The sequence below is a fragment of the Centruroides vittatus genome, unplaced genomic scaffold, assembly GCF_030686945.1.
Source record: "Centruroides vittatus isolate TY-2023 unplaced genomic scaffold, ASM3068694v2 scaffold_1167, whole genome shotgun sequence".
Classification (NCBI taxonomy): domain Eukaryota; kingdom Metazoa; phylum Arthropoda; class Arachnida; order Scorpiones; family Buthidae; genus Centruroides; species Centruroides vittatus.
The window spans coordinates 1,902,372-1,917,922 of record NW_027122671.1 but is presented as its reverse complement, the minus strand read 5'-3'; the positions used below and the strand labels follow the sequence as shown (position 1 = coordinate 1,917,922).

Sequence of the window (15,551 nt, the reverse complement as noted above, 5' to 3'; positions counted from 1 at the left end):
AATGATTAGTTATATTTACTATGCTTGTATGGTGTACTGGGACAAGAGACTACAGTACTAATTTGAGGTGAAGAGCATATATTTTAAATGAAATAAATTAAAAATATGATAAAAAATTGCAGCCCGACATTGTGACCATGTCACAATATACAATTGCTCGTTTAATATACAGCATTTCGGATAAAAGTATGTCAACACTATGTTTTCGCGATTCTTCATGTAACAATAATCAAATCAAAAAACAATTTGCATAATCTTTAACTTTATAAACCAGATTTAAGTAATTCAATTATCACTCAGTACAGTGCCGTCTTTAGAACGTAAGGGGCCCTGGGCCAGAAGAATGTTGGGGGCCCCCATGAAAAAACAGAATCAATACTAGATTACAGACCTAGGGGGTCGCCGGTGTAGCTAGCACGGGCGAGACCGGTTTCGGGTATCGTGCTATCCTTTCAACATATCCCAGAAAATCTGTTGACCTTTTTTTTATTTTTAGCCAGTGAGATTTTTCACCCTGCACTCAACACTTCACACTACGTGTTGGAGGAGTAATTTCAATCGTATTATTGATGGTTTCTTCATTTCAAGTAACCTATTTGTTTTCTTTGTAACTTTATTACTTTTTGTAGGCCCTCCCCTAAAGACGGCACTGACTCAGTACAGTAACAGATAGGTGTAGCAAGAAAAAGTCATGGCTTTGACCATTTTTGTCAATTTTAATAAACTTTTTGTCTATTTTTTTATTAGTTCTGTCAACAAAATATGTAAAAATTCATAAATGTAAAAAAAGTTTTGAATATTTAGTGTTTTGCGAAGACTTTCTTTGAAATAAAAACTTATATTACAAAATGTAAACAATGGTTTTAAAGATGATAATCCTAATACAGATTGTATTAAAACTTTTATGGAGTTTATGCAAAACATAGGTAAACCATATAAAATCTAAAAGTCTTTTAATGAAAGTTTTCACTTCCGCTTTGAAAATGTTTATCAACTCAAAGATGAAAAATGATCTAATTCATCTTCATCACATCTGATATGTTTGATGCATCCAAAATGTTAAATCTCATTATAAACAGAATATATTTTTTAACAATTATCAATTTATATCCAATGAAATGTTATGTATACATAACAATGCTTAAAACGTTTCAAAATTTTTATAGATGTTAATAATTTACTGTACAATAATAATGTAGCTAGATGATGATGATGATGATGATAAAAGATGATAATAAAATGTTCATTTTTAAACGTCTGAACTTTTTTATTTAATAAATGACTTGAAATAAATACGAACTTAATAATTTAAAACTTTTACAAGCAATTTAAATAACTACGGTATGGTTTTTTTTATGCGTATTATTTACTTTACTGACATAATTTCATGAAATTTCGTTAGATTCGAAATTATTTACATATACCGAATTTATCTGTCGCTTTTTAAACTAAGAATTAAAATTACATTATAAGACTTTTAAATTTAAGTAAAATATAACATTGGCTTTTTCAAGCGGGTCGGTGGAATAATAAATGCGTTAAGCAGTAACGTGCTGCGACTATTCATGGTTCAGTTTGTGAAGCCATTCTCAACTGAATCTAAGACGAACTATGGACACTATCTAAATAACAGTTATACTATCTTATGAAATGGAAATGCCATATTTTTTAAATCCATGCAAACTGACGGCCGCATAGCCGAAGCGGTTAAGACACCAACTTACCATTCTGAGATATTCAGGATCAAATCTGGGAAGGCAACCCCAGGAATTTTCTATGGGTGGTGTATCGGGTCTCATATTTTTTAATCCGACTGTCTCCATTATGGGTGTGGCAGAACTCACGATGGGCATGAAAAAGGGTTTAGTTTGTACAGGGAGAAAAGAATGAAAAAAAAAAGGGCAAGAAGAGTTTAAAATTAAATATATATAAAATTATTTATGTATTAACAAATATACAATAAAATATCTGTTAATACTCAGAAGAACATTTCACTTCTATAATTTCGCAACTAGTTATTTAAATTTATAATGAATAAACGCATCGACACAACGTAAATTTACGATTTTACGCTTTATTTTAAGATAAATTACTATATTTTGGTGAAATTATTTTTACAATGGTGCTATAATCTATTTAATGTAGTATTTCATTTATGTAACAAAGCTCAATCAATAGCATTTCACGATGATGACTGAAAGACGCGAATGTTACGATGTCCGTAAATTCAATGTAATTAACTGAAAATGGAAAATATTTTACATTTTATTTTGCGGTTATACTAAGATACGTATATGTAGTAATTCAAAATAAATATCATTTAAATAAGAGATAGTTATGAATAAATAATATTAGTAGACAATCTGATTGATTATTTTTTATTATCTTATCGAATGAAAATCTTAATTCAAACTTTATTCGTCAGATGTCTCTGAAGGAAGACATCCGGGTGCCATTGAAGATGGCTCCGTGAGGATTAGTTTTTGTTGAAAAATGCGTCAACAAACCGTTCGATGTTTTTGGTAAGTTTATATGCTTATTCGAAAAGATGAAATACATAAGTTTCATCCCTTATCAACTCTCGATGATAGCGTGATGTTGATTATCGGAATAATTCTGTCAAACGATGTAAAGTGAATATCCACGCCTATCTTGGAGTAGAAGGTCAGATGTGGATGGAGCTGTTCACTGATGATGAAGGAAAACGTATAATTTTGATTATGTGAAAACTTCCTCAAAATAGACATTTTGATTCAGTGATACATGGTGGAAGCAGTTGCTTGAGCCTTGGATAGAATCAAGGTTAGAGATGACATGATGGTGTTTCAGGGTCATTTCTTCCAAGTTACTGTTCTGATTATTAAAAATTCATTTAATTCCTTCACAAAATTCAACACGTTCTTCTCTTAAAGGTAGAGTTTAGGAATATATTCAATAGATTATAAAAAACAATCACTACTGTAATATTTGCTGCTATATTGTTTACAAAAACATGGTACAGTACATGATATACTAGCATCAATTAATTCAAAAATGATTACTGTATTATAATTTTGTTTTGTTATTTAAACAGAACACATTAAGATATTTAAACTGTTTATAAAATTTTTAATTTATTAACTTAAAGATCATTAACTTCATGTTTTTTAAAAATGCAGAAAGTGTCTTGTTTAGTGATTCAGCATGATATGCTACAGAGCAGATATTAACTAAATTCAATTTCTGATTGATTTTTATGTATTCATATTTTGTTTCATAAAAATAGATTTTGCAGGAAAAGTGATTTGAATTGATTTTTTTGGAAAGAAATATTTGTTGAAATTAAATGATTACAGGAAGAAATATTTGCAAAAATATATAATTATTACTATTTTTTTACTGACTTTTTTTTCAATAAAATTAGTTTTTTATTTAAATCTGTTCTGCAAAAATAAAAGAAATTCCAAAGTAGATAACCTTGAATGATATATTAATTTTTTTAATTTAAACTTTGACTCTATTAAATTTAATTTAATTTAATAAATTAAAAAAACTATTAAAATGAAGGTGTAATGAATACTACAAATAATATACAAAAATTAGCTTTGTTTATTTACAATTTACGAAATTGTTTTATTTGAAAATCTTCTATTTGCAAAATGGTGAAAGAATTATTAATTGTTAGGAGTGTTTTCTAAGATGTTTTGGAACCAAAAATATAGAAATTATAAATAAATAAATAAATATTTTTCAGAGAATAATTTAAATTAATTTTAATAAATATACTTAATTGTTAAAATATTTTTATATTCTGTAAAAAATTAAATCATTGTAAAATCTAGTTAATTCAGCAGCAAATTACTATATATAAAAAATTCTCCTAATTTTACAGTTATTTCTGGTATGAAGTTAATCATTTTCAAATAGTCTCAACATTTAGTTTGAATTTTGTAAAAGTTATAATTATTGAAAACAGGTTTGATGTAATAAAAAACACATTTTTGATATTAAAGTTCTGCTTTAAATGATAATTTATTTCTAATTTCTGAAATTCAATTTGTTTATCATTATCAGATCTTATGAAACTATTAGAAATATATGCTTTAATAGAATATGGATTATATGTTAGTGTATTCGGTTCAAATTAGCAGTTTATTTTCTGATTTGAAATAATATAGTTCAGTTTTAGCTTGTCTTTGATGAAATTGTATAATTTATAATTTTGTATTATTTTAATCACAGTTTCATATCATATTTTCAATATATAATAGTAAGTTATATTTGATAATTAAAAAATTCTTAAAAATTATAGATACTTGTTGGATTAAAAGTTATTTAAGTATATTTTTGAGTATTTAGTGTAACCAGTTTTGCCTTTTTTTTTTTGTGTATAAATTTGTTATCATTTAGAATCATATAATAAGTTAGTCTATTTAATATTAGTAACTGTATAAATTATTTAAAGGGAAATGCAAGATAAAAATCTGCATATAAATCTTGCAGATTTATATGTGAAGGAAAAAGTTGCCACTAAATTATGCTTAACTATATTTTAAAAAGAAGAGTAAAGTTTACTTTTTATTTATCAACATTTTCTGATTCATATTATTGTAATCAGTTCTTTCTACTATATAGTAATATTTAAAGTAATTAATAGAACAATATTCTTTAAATATAACATCTGTTTTTGTATTTGAATAATGATGCATCTGTGTTCTTTTTCATAGTTTTAAGCTTGCACATTTATTCAAATTATGAACAGATTTAACATTTATTATTCAAATTTCCATCTCCCGTTATTCTTTGATCAAATCACTTTTGATTATTATAAACAGAATTTTTAGTTTTGCATAAATGCTGATAAAGATATTACTTCCGTTTTAAAATAAGATTGAATTTATTGTTTTTCTTTTATTTGTAAATGAAAATGAATCAAAAGATGTAATTCTTACAAACCAGTCAGAAAAAAAGAACTTAAACATCCCTGTTTTTTACTAAGTCCTTTTGGAAACTAATAAATAAGCAATAAATGAATAATTATTACACTAATACATTTATAAATTTTAAATTAGTTATTTTTTAAATTAAAAAGTTTAAAATGGAAATTAAGATTATTTCATTTTACTTTGTTTTTGGTTATCTAATTAAGTTAGGATTTTGAGATTCAGATTAAATGTAAATAGAATTTTCCTTATCTCAATATTTAAATAATAATATTGAGTAAATTTGAAGATGATATAAAAAAACCAACGGCACTTCACACCAAAGAGGCTAGTTGAAAGAAGAATCCTGAATTCTGATGTTAAATTGATACGTTTTGAATGTTAGAATGAAATTTGAAAGAGTTAAAGGAATTCGGATATTTATTCAGATTAAGTGCTATTTGGCATTCAATCTTATCTGCAGATCAACAAAATTCAATGTTCTATTTGAATTGTCAGAACATTGAATGTTGTTGATCTGAAGATGGGATTGAAAATCCCAATAAGCATTTAATCCAAATAAATATACTGACTCCTTTAACTTCAGAAAAAAGCCATTCAATATTCAAATTAAATATGCCTGAAGATAACAGAATTGATTCTTATTGAAAGTTCTTGCATGTTTTTTTTAATTGTTATATCAAAATATATCAATTTAACATCAGAGTTCAGAGTATTTTTCAACTGAAGATATCATTTTGAAATTAGCGAGGTTGAGGCCGAAGTTTTGAACGTAAAAACGTGTACGTCGGACGTTCAGTGCCACTTTCCTGTAAGCCTAGAAGTTTGGCAATGGCCTTTGGAATGTCAAGCATGATTCCACTGACTTTCCAAACACCATTGTCAAACTTCTAGGCTTACAAAAAAAGCGGCGCTGAACGTCCGACATACACATTTTCGTGTTTAAAACTTTGGCCTCAACCTTGCTATTGTGAAAATGTTTGAGTTATTAAAGAATTTTGTTTATTTAACACCAAAAACTGAGTTTTCTTCTTTTTTGATTTAAATAATAACATATAAGCTTTTTGCTTACCAAGGAGTACAATCAATTTCTCTACTGAGCACTTTCGGATGCATCATCAAAGTATAAACCTTACAAAATATGTTCGGAATTTCTGTTGAATATTACATCATCATTGCAACTTTTGATAAGCAAAAAACTAATTCTCTGTTTCTATTTTTTTTTATTATTACAAATATATTTGACACTACCATATGGCAATAATAGCCTCATCTCAAAACAACAATAATTAATAATCTGATATAGTAATTGTGATAAAAATGGATTTTATTGATAGTTTAGATAGATAATAATAACAATAACTGTTCAAAAGTTAGCTTTTATTAATTAAAAGAAGCTAATTGTGTATTTTGTATGTCTGTTAGTGTATTAATAAATTTTTGTTTAATAATCTATCTCTGAAGATTATTAGCAAATGAAGATTCTGAAGGTTTGTTTTAATAATTTATTCTAATAACTTCTGATTTGTTGCATTGATAACAAATAAGAACTACTTCTTATTTGTTATCATTGTATAAAACAGTGTATTATTTTAAATTTTATTGTCATTACTATTATTTGACTAATATTAGCAAAATTATATTATTATGTAACGTTTGCTTTTTATGATACAATCTTTATCCAATTTCTTCCTTTTATCTATCATGTTATGTAATTATTATGATTCTAAGATCATTTTATATTTTCAGTTTTTAATTTTAAACACTAAATAATAATGTAGTTTATGATAAATTCACATTCTTTACAATCTGATAAACTTTTTTTTACATTATTTGTTATTTTATTTAAAACAACTAAAATTCTTCAAACAAATATTTTATTGAAGTAATGAAAAGCATGCAAAAAAAAAATTTGCAAACAAAAAATTATCTAGAAGTTCCCAAGTGTTCACTTTTTTTTTACTATAAGAACAATGTTGCTTCATTCTTGTAGCAACTATTAATAAATAGAATCAAATGAATAATTATAGAACATTATGAACTTATTAAAATAAATTATTTTAAAATTTTAAACATTGTTACTTTTTCACTGAGAATATATACAAAAGAAAAATTTTTAAACATCCACCTTGTAATTGACAAATTGTTCGATAATTAGACTAGAGAACATTTCTAGTTTAATTACTTGAATTTGACCTAATGTCTTGCTAAGTAACTACAGGTATCCCTCGTTTAACACAGTAGTTATGTTCCAAAAAAGTGCAGTGTTATGCAAATCTGTGCTATATGAGACAAAAGACTAATGCAAAACATAGGGTTACATTCCAGAAGTTAGCAAAAGTATACTATTCTTTTTCATTACTCAGAGAAATATGATTATTAAAGTAATTGATAATTTATTTCCAACCGATATTTTATTAACAATCACAATTAAAAGTACTGTATTACACGTTAATATTAATTTTAGTTAAATGAGGGCATTTTCTTTTTACAAAGTATCGTCGTCATCTCAGCTTTTTTGTTGATCTTGATTAGAAGGATCAGCAACATTTTCATATTTTTTATTTTTATCAAAAATAATTTTTATGGATGATGAAATAAAAATATGTTATTAATTTAAAAAATTTTCTAGTGGGTTGCATTTGTTCAGTCAAGTATCAAGTACCAAGAGACTTTTTTCCCAAAATTTATGTTCAAATTCAGAATTGTTTGAGTACGAAAATACTGCCATATTTTGTTTGTCATTTTACAAATGATTGTTTACCTACAGTTAAAAAATGTTTAATAGCATTTATCTAAAAATGTTTAAATAAACTTTACTAAATACGAAGATTAATCTATAAAAACAGAACACAGTGACAGTGTTAAGGGCTAAAGTCTGAAAGCAATGACAATGGCTCCTTGTTGATAGGAAAGCTAGGACAAAGAAGAAAAAAAATTATTCTACAGTGGAACCTTGCTTAATGAGCATAATTTGTTCCAGAATCTTACTTCTACTGCAAAACACTTGTTAAGCGAAACAATTTTCCCATATGAACTAATGTAAAATACAATAATGTGTTCCATGCTGAAAAAATACTCAAATATTTTATGTATAATGTTTAATCAAAGAAAATTATACAATATAAATTGTTAAGGAGCACGAATCATCATCATCTCTTCTTCTAGTGCAGAATGAATCAACCTGGAATGCGAATTCAATTTGGAGAAAAAAAAAATTGAAATTTAATTTGTAATTGGTCATTAAATTTAATATGAGATGGCAGCATAACTGCTTACCTCTAGTCAAATTATTTGATTTCTAATATTTAATTATAGCCTTTACAAAGCCTAAGAATTTGGCATATCATTTGGCATGTTTATTATATGATGGGCTATGGTTGTTGATGTTTATAAGTTTATAAGTAATATGCGTGATCACAAGCGACACTAAGATACTAGTGGAATGAGTGCTAAATGCATAAACCCTGTATGCATGCTGATGTAGCATGCATACAATCTGGGACTTCTCTTCTCGTCACTTATTATGCAAAACATTGCATGTTAAATGAGTCATTTTTTTTACAATTTGCTTTGATCATTATGAGAGGTGCTCATTAAGCAAGGTTTCACTGTATCAGTTTTCATTAAAGTAAATCTGACGAAAGGCACAAAATAATTTGAAAATTTAAATATTCTAAAATCCATGGGCAAATTTGAGACAACACACATGCTTGAATAAAAAAAAATATTGAATAATGAAGTTTACACTTAAAAATTGTGAAATATTGTATGGATGATTTCCAAAACCATGTTAGAGCAAAACTGGAAGTCATATTGTACAGGAGATATCCCCAATTTTTAAATTGTGTTAGAGCGAAATCATGTCGTAGAAGTACCATGTATGAGAGTTACCTGTATTTCTATATTAAATAAAATGATTGTCTATATTTTTTCTATTGATTGCTACTGTATTCAAATTGCTTTAAAAAATTAATTTCCCAGTTTCAAACAAAATAAAACAAAAAAATTTTAAAAATAGTCTAAATTTTTGAAAGATGTTTGAATGAAATAATAATTAGTAAGAAAGGTAGAGTAATCTTTTTCTTTTCATTGAAACTACATGTTACTAAAAAGATTGTCAAATGATAGGGAGAAAGATGAAAGTATTTTGAATTTATTTTAAGAAATATGCTACATGTAATTTATAGAATTTATTTTATAAGAAGTTTATGATGATATATTATTTTTAATTTGATTTTGTTTAAGAATAATTTATATAGGAAAGCAATGATTACAGATGTAAAAAAAATTCTAATAAATTTTGTGATAAACCTATTTAATTAAAATTCATACATTTAATAGTAATAATTTCACAATTTATTTAAACTGTAAATTTACTTCAAGAACTTCTTAAATATAACTTGTAAATTTTATCATATACAGGTAATCCCCATCTTTCAACGTAATGTGTTCCTAAAAATGTGTAAAAAAATCACATGTATGAAAGTTGAACAATAGAGTTGTTTGCTATGAAGGAATTTCATTTCCAGAAAGCTAAAAAGAAAAATTATAAAAAATTTCTTATTAAGCTAGGAAAGTTTGTTCTTAATAGTGAATATATTACAATGCATAAAGCATAATTTAGATTATTAAAACTATTGATTAAAAAGAAAACAGACAATAAAAGTTAATTTTTGCAAATGGTTTTAATCTCATAATATTCTACAGATGAAATGATTACTGTTAATAAATGGGCATTTAAATAATAGTTCCATTTGTTTCCAAAATTTATTTAAAGAAAAGGGCAATTAAATATTACAGAAGAAATGTTCAGGATATAAAGTTTATTTAGCTGAAAATATCAGATCTGAATTTTGTATATGAAAATAAACAACTTACTACAACACCTTATGAACCTGCAGCCCAATTTTTATTACTTCCAAACATTTTCGGTCATGTTAAATGACTTTCCTCAAGAAAAACCAAAACAAATTGGGCTGCACGTTCGTAAGGTATCATAGTAAGTTGTTTATTTGTAAATATTATGCAGTCTTGGAAGAATTGCACTTTGGTATATGAAAAGCAAGTTAGTGGTATCAAAATGTTATATACAAAGTTGTTTGTAAGTCAAGTATCACTGCATAACATTGTAATAATCAGACAAAATTTTATTAACAATTATTCTATTAAATTCCGAAAGCTCATAATTCGTATGAATATATGAATCATTATTATGCTTTTGTAAATGAACAAATACCAGATTATTAAACAGCTGTTTTTAAGATTCTGGCAATTATTTGGTTTGTTTAATTAATTTGACTATAGTTTTTATTTGCTAAATATTTGTGTGTATGTGGAATATATGTATTTTCTCACAAATACCAATAATTTGAAAAATGTTATAATGGGTTGATGAAAATAGTTTTCTAGAAATATTCCTTTAAAATTACAGTGGAACCTTGCTTAACGAGTACCTTGCATAACGAGTGATTTGTACAATGAGCAAATAAAATTTTTTTAAAATGACTCACTTAACGAGCAACATTTCGCATAACAATGATGAGAAGAGGGGAAGTCCCAGATTGTGTGCATGCTCTATTATGCTAATATCTGTGATTTTTTTGTTTTCTGCAAATTTGCATTCCAGGTTGGTTCATTTTATGCTAGAAGAAAAGATGATGATGATTCACACTCTTTAACAATGTATATTGTATAACTTTCTTTGAATAAATGTTATACATAAAATACCATATTTACTAGCATATAGGATGAGATGTGACTTTAAATATCAAAATAAAGAAAATTAGATTTATTAATACAATTCTAATTTTATTTCGTTTAATCACAAATAAATTTTCATCAAATGTACATATTAAGGCAAACAACCATGTTTTCTTGACACTATCTCCTTTTGTCTACTCGGACTTGCCTTCCGAAGCTTTATTACAGTTCTCCTCTTTTTCACTCTTACTCCTCAAAGCATCATCCTCTGATCTGTCGAGTGGATTTAAAATGCAGTATTTCCTGAATGACTGCTATCAGCTTTTGAAGAATGCTTTTCCATACACCTGATACCCATGCAGCAAAACCAAAAGATTATAATGCATGTGACAGGAAAAAGTTTATTTTTAATGATTTGGAATGTACAAATATTCATTAAAAATACCAATTTAAATATAAAATATGAAATAACTACATTTATAATCATTGCTAAGTGACCAGCTATTTTCGGATCATCTCTTTAAAAGCAACATTCACCTTGACCTCGATAGCACTCTGCTATAATGGCAGCATGAACTATACACCGTTCACAAAAATTATTGCAAAAATGCAAAGGATTCTTCGCTTATGCGTAGTATAGAATGACCTAGGTTTTTGAAGCAGCAAAAAATGAATAGAAACCTTATCTTATGTGCAAGTAAATACGGTATTTGAGTATTTTTTTGGTATGAACGCATTATTGTATTTTACATTAATTTCTATGGGAAAAATTGTTTCACTTAACGAGTGTTTTGCATTATGAGTAAGGTTGTGGAACGAATTATGCTTGTTAAGTGAGATTCCACTGTATATATATTTGACTATGCTATTTATTGGTGTTTGCTACACTCAGGTTTTCTTTTAGACCCTTTGGGGGACTACAGCCTTGCAGCATAAAAACTGCATGCCAACATCAAACATAGAGGGCATCTACTCTGGGATCCCTCTGATGACCAGTAGGGCCAGTCTGATGACTCTGGAGACCCTCTACTCTGGGATCTACTCTGGGATCCCAGTAGAGGGATCCTACCTTTCTCTACTGTCTATCTCCTCTCCCTCCTCCTTTTCCTCCCCTTTCCCTTACCCTTTTTTCTGCCAGCTAAACACTTCATGTACGGCTGATGTCTCTCTTGTATGTATGTATGTATGCTATTTATTATTGTAGAAAATTTTTCATTGTTGTTAAGATAAATGAAGATGCTATAAATAAGTAATCATTTATTTAATCTTAAAATTTTTTTGCCAGACTTTGAACATTTGAACAGTTAGTATAGTAATTCACACATATTGAAATTTTAATTATTAGGCAAAAAAATAATTAAAAGATATTAAAATAAATAAAAGTGATATGTTGTTAGCCAAATTAGCAATAGATGAGAAGTTTGGACTGGAATTGCATAAGAATGAAGCCATATATTCTCCCAGAGATGTTAAAACATCATTTTTAATTGAAATGATATTAATTTAATTAAGCTGAGTTAATCAATGCATCTTCAATAATAAATGAAGTTTAGATAATGCTAACATTTCCAACATGGTTATCAAGTCATTTTCAGGTATATACAGGAAAATGGAATGCAGGTTTTGGAAGTAAAAAAGATTGGATAGACCATGTTAGAGAAAACAATTAAGATGGACTACAATGGCAATGATTGATGCAAAAGACTATGGAGATATTGCCAGATAGGGGAAGTGTACAAACAACAGGGATAAGGACTCCCATCTGCAAGAGAATATCTCCGTAGTCTTTTCCATCAACTGCTGCCATTGTAGTCCATCTCTCGTAATTGTTTACTCTAACAGGGTTTAGCTTCTTTCCTTCCAAAACTGGCATTCCACTTTCAACTGTCCATGTGTGAAGATTGAAAATCTCTTATGTTTATATTTTTTAAATTTCAATATGTAATTGGTTCAAACTCTGTTATTTTCTGAGAATTATCACATCCATAGACTCCAAAAATACTAGCTAATCAACAACTTTATTTCACCCAAATTGAGTGGCTAGTGTTTGAAAATTGAAAATGTATTTAAAGTTGAAGATTGAATATGTTAGCATTATTTAAATTTTATCCATTGTTAAAGGTACATTGATTAATTCAGCTGAGTAACCACAGTAGTTAGTCATCCTTATTAATTTAATTACATAATAATTATAAGTTGCCAACATTATAAGAATCTAAAATTTGAAATTATGTAATATAAAAGTTTTTTTAAGAGTGTGAAAAAAGTATACAAATTCTTAAAACTTTTATAATTTATTTTATTTAATTATTTATTTTTCTAATAATTAAAATGTATATGTTCAAATTACTTTGGTATTTGAATATTCCAACTTTTGTAAAAAGATTTGAAAAAAATTAATATAAAATAATGCTTAAATGAAATAATAATAATATAAATTATCAGAAGATACTGTACTTTTTCTTAATTATTCATGTAATAAAGGAAAAAGTACATTCTAATAATTTGTACTATTAAACATTTTCTCATGTATTAATAAAGATTTAATTTTTAGTTTTTACAAGTAAATAGAAAAGTCCCGAAGAACAGTTGATATTTACCTCCAAAAATTAAACAAATATACATAAAAAGATGAAAAACTCTTTGATATTTATCTAAAGACTTTTATATTAATGAATAGTATCATTGATATAAGTAGTTTTTGAAGGATTGTTTGGTCAATTCAGTGAGTTCTAAGAATTTAAATCTATAGGAAAATTTACATTGAGATGTCTTTCTTACTTTTAGAAGAGCCCAGTTGTTCAAAAGCTGTGAACCATGAAAATACATATTGGCAGAATGACTTCAGAAAAGTAGTAACTAGTGACCAAAATGGAAACTGTGAAGACTGAATGATTGCATTAACATATCACAAAACAGTGAATTTATTTTATCTTCATTGAAATTAAATACAGCAATATAATGGTTGAAAAATAATCAGTGTTCAGATAGTTATCACAAAATTATTAATGGATATTTACTCTTTAAATGTTGCTATAAGAGATATGAGATATTTAGATGCAAGATCAATGTGTGAAAATCTGATACTTGATGTATAGAAGTATAAAAAAACAAGCCTTAGTTACTTGAGATTGTCAATGAAAGCTGTGAATAAAATAACTTAGTAACTGGATTACATATTGTAAAAAATTCCTACCAATGTTATGAAAATTATTGCAATTTTCATTTCTTCTTTATTACACTATTTTATTGGTTGACATTTTTAGCATTTTGGAGAATTACTTTATGTTAGGCAAGAAACGAGAAAATTAACATTCAGGCGTTAAACTATGTACAGTATAAATACTAGCGCTTTCGACGAAACTATTTCTGTCTTCGTCGGGCAGATAATAACGGTTAAAATCCTTTTTCGAACCAAAAATTTTTGAATTGAACTAACGGCATTAGAGCTTTGGAACAAGACCAACGATGGAACTGAGTGTAAAGAAATTTAAACATGCGCGCGTGGTGATGAAGCGCATGCGCTATAAAATACTGAGACGTGGAGCTAGAGGCAATGCCTTAATCTGTTATATAAGTTGACCCACATAGCAGGCAAATCAAGCGTGGGTGTGTTGCACGGATTTAGTGCAGCGGTAAGAAAGGCCTCCCAAATAAACACGATGCTCCTGTTATTACGATGCCTGAGCATCACCACCTTGTCCCACAGCGGGGTATATAGGTGCTGTAACACCATTCTTGCTAGCTCGGTATCACATTTGCCTGCCCTGATGGAAAGTTGGTGTTCGGAAATACGATAAGCCAACATTCTAGTTGTCGCACCAACGTAGTGGGTGTGAATACCGGATGTAGTATTTTCCATTGGGATAAAGTAAACTCCAGACCTCTGTAGTATGGAAGTAGCATCCCTGTCATCGCACAGTAGCCTCCTAAGATTTGGCTGCGGGGAGACTGGTAGAAAAAGCGTGTGTTGCCTAAAACATGGCAAATATGGATGGTGACTCAACCACAGAATGGTAAAGCGGGTAGGACTACCGTGCATTCCTTTGGAACATGTAAAGCCGTGGCGGGAAAAAGCGATCTTTTGACCTTGTTTAAGATGTACAGTACCTGTACTTGGCATTAGTGTACCCCGCCGCATTTACTGCTGAGCAAATGGCATTAAGTTCAATGTTGACAGCTGTTTGATTGGAAGACAAAAAAAAAGCCCTTCTAATTAAAGGGGCGATAGCTGTATTAATATAATGCTGCGGCTGGAATGCTGTAGCAGGGATTAAAGGGGGTATGCAGCTGAATTTATGGAACACGGAGTATGATAAAGCTCCCTGGGATTTGGAGATGTTTAGATCTAAAAACGCAATAACCCCTTCATTTTCTTTTTCCCAGGTAAAGCTGATGGTAGAATAAATCTTTGAGTAAACTTTTGAGGGTGAGGAAATCCTCCTCCGTGTCCTGCCAAGCTACGAGAATATCGTCCATGTATCTGAGGTATAACAATGGGTATGCTATTGTGAGGGGGAAATTGAAGATCCTTTTCTCAACATGCCTCATGAGTTACTCCACCAATACCACAGAAAGCGGTGAGCCCATGGGGACCCTTGTTTCTGTAGATATATTTTCCCATTAAACCGAAAATAATTGTTTTTGGTAATAAAAAGCAAGGCATTGCGTATCTCTAAGACCTGCTGCGCTGTAAAGCACTCCTTGACGAGAAGAGTATTTGCAAGCATAACAGCCTCGAACTGAAGAACCGAGGGGTAGAGAGCAACAACATCCAACTTGTAAAAACTATACTCATTACAGGATAAGTTATCCAAGACTGAAGATATTGATGCTTTAGCCTCAATAGAGGAAGATGTAACCCAGGGGGAAGGAGGCAGGAGCCCACTTAGTAGCTTGGCAAGCAATTTTTCAAGGTGGTAGGTT

General features: G+C 28.5%; 1 protein-coding gene across 3 annotated transcripts in view; it reads left to right on the top strand.

Annotated features, from left to right (window-relative positions):
• The first annotated feature begins 2,408 nt into the window (after window positions 1–2,408).
• LOC136986742 (uncharacterized) overlaps window positions 2,409–15,551 on the top strand; it is a 58,387-nt gene continuing 45,244 nt past the window's right edge. The window contains exon 1 of one of the 3 annotated variants that reach the window (XM_067284344.1): window positions 2,409–2,522. The gene's annotated coding sequence lies outside the window, so the exon portion shown is untranslated. Of the gene's footprint in view, window positions 2,913–15,551 lie in introns of all 3 variants that reach the window. The other 2 variants (XM_067284346.1, XM_067284345.1) reach the window with 2 other exon arrangements.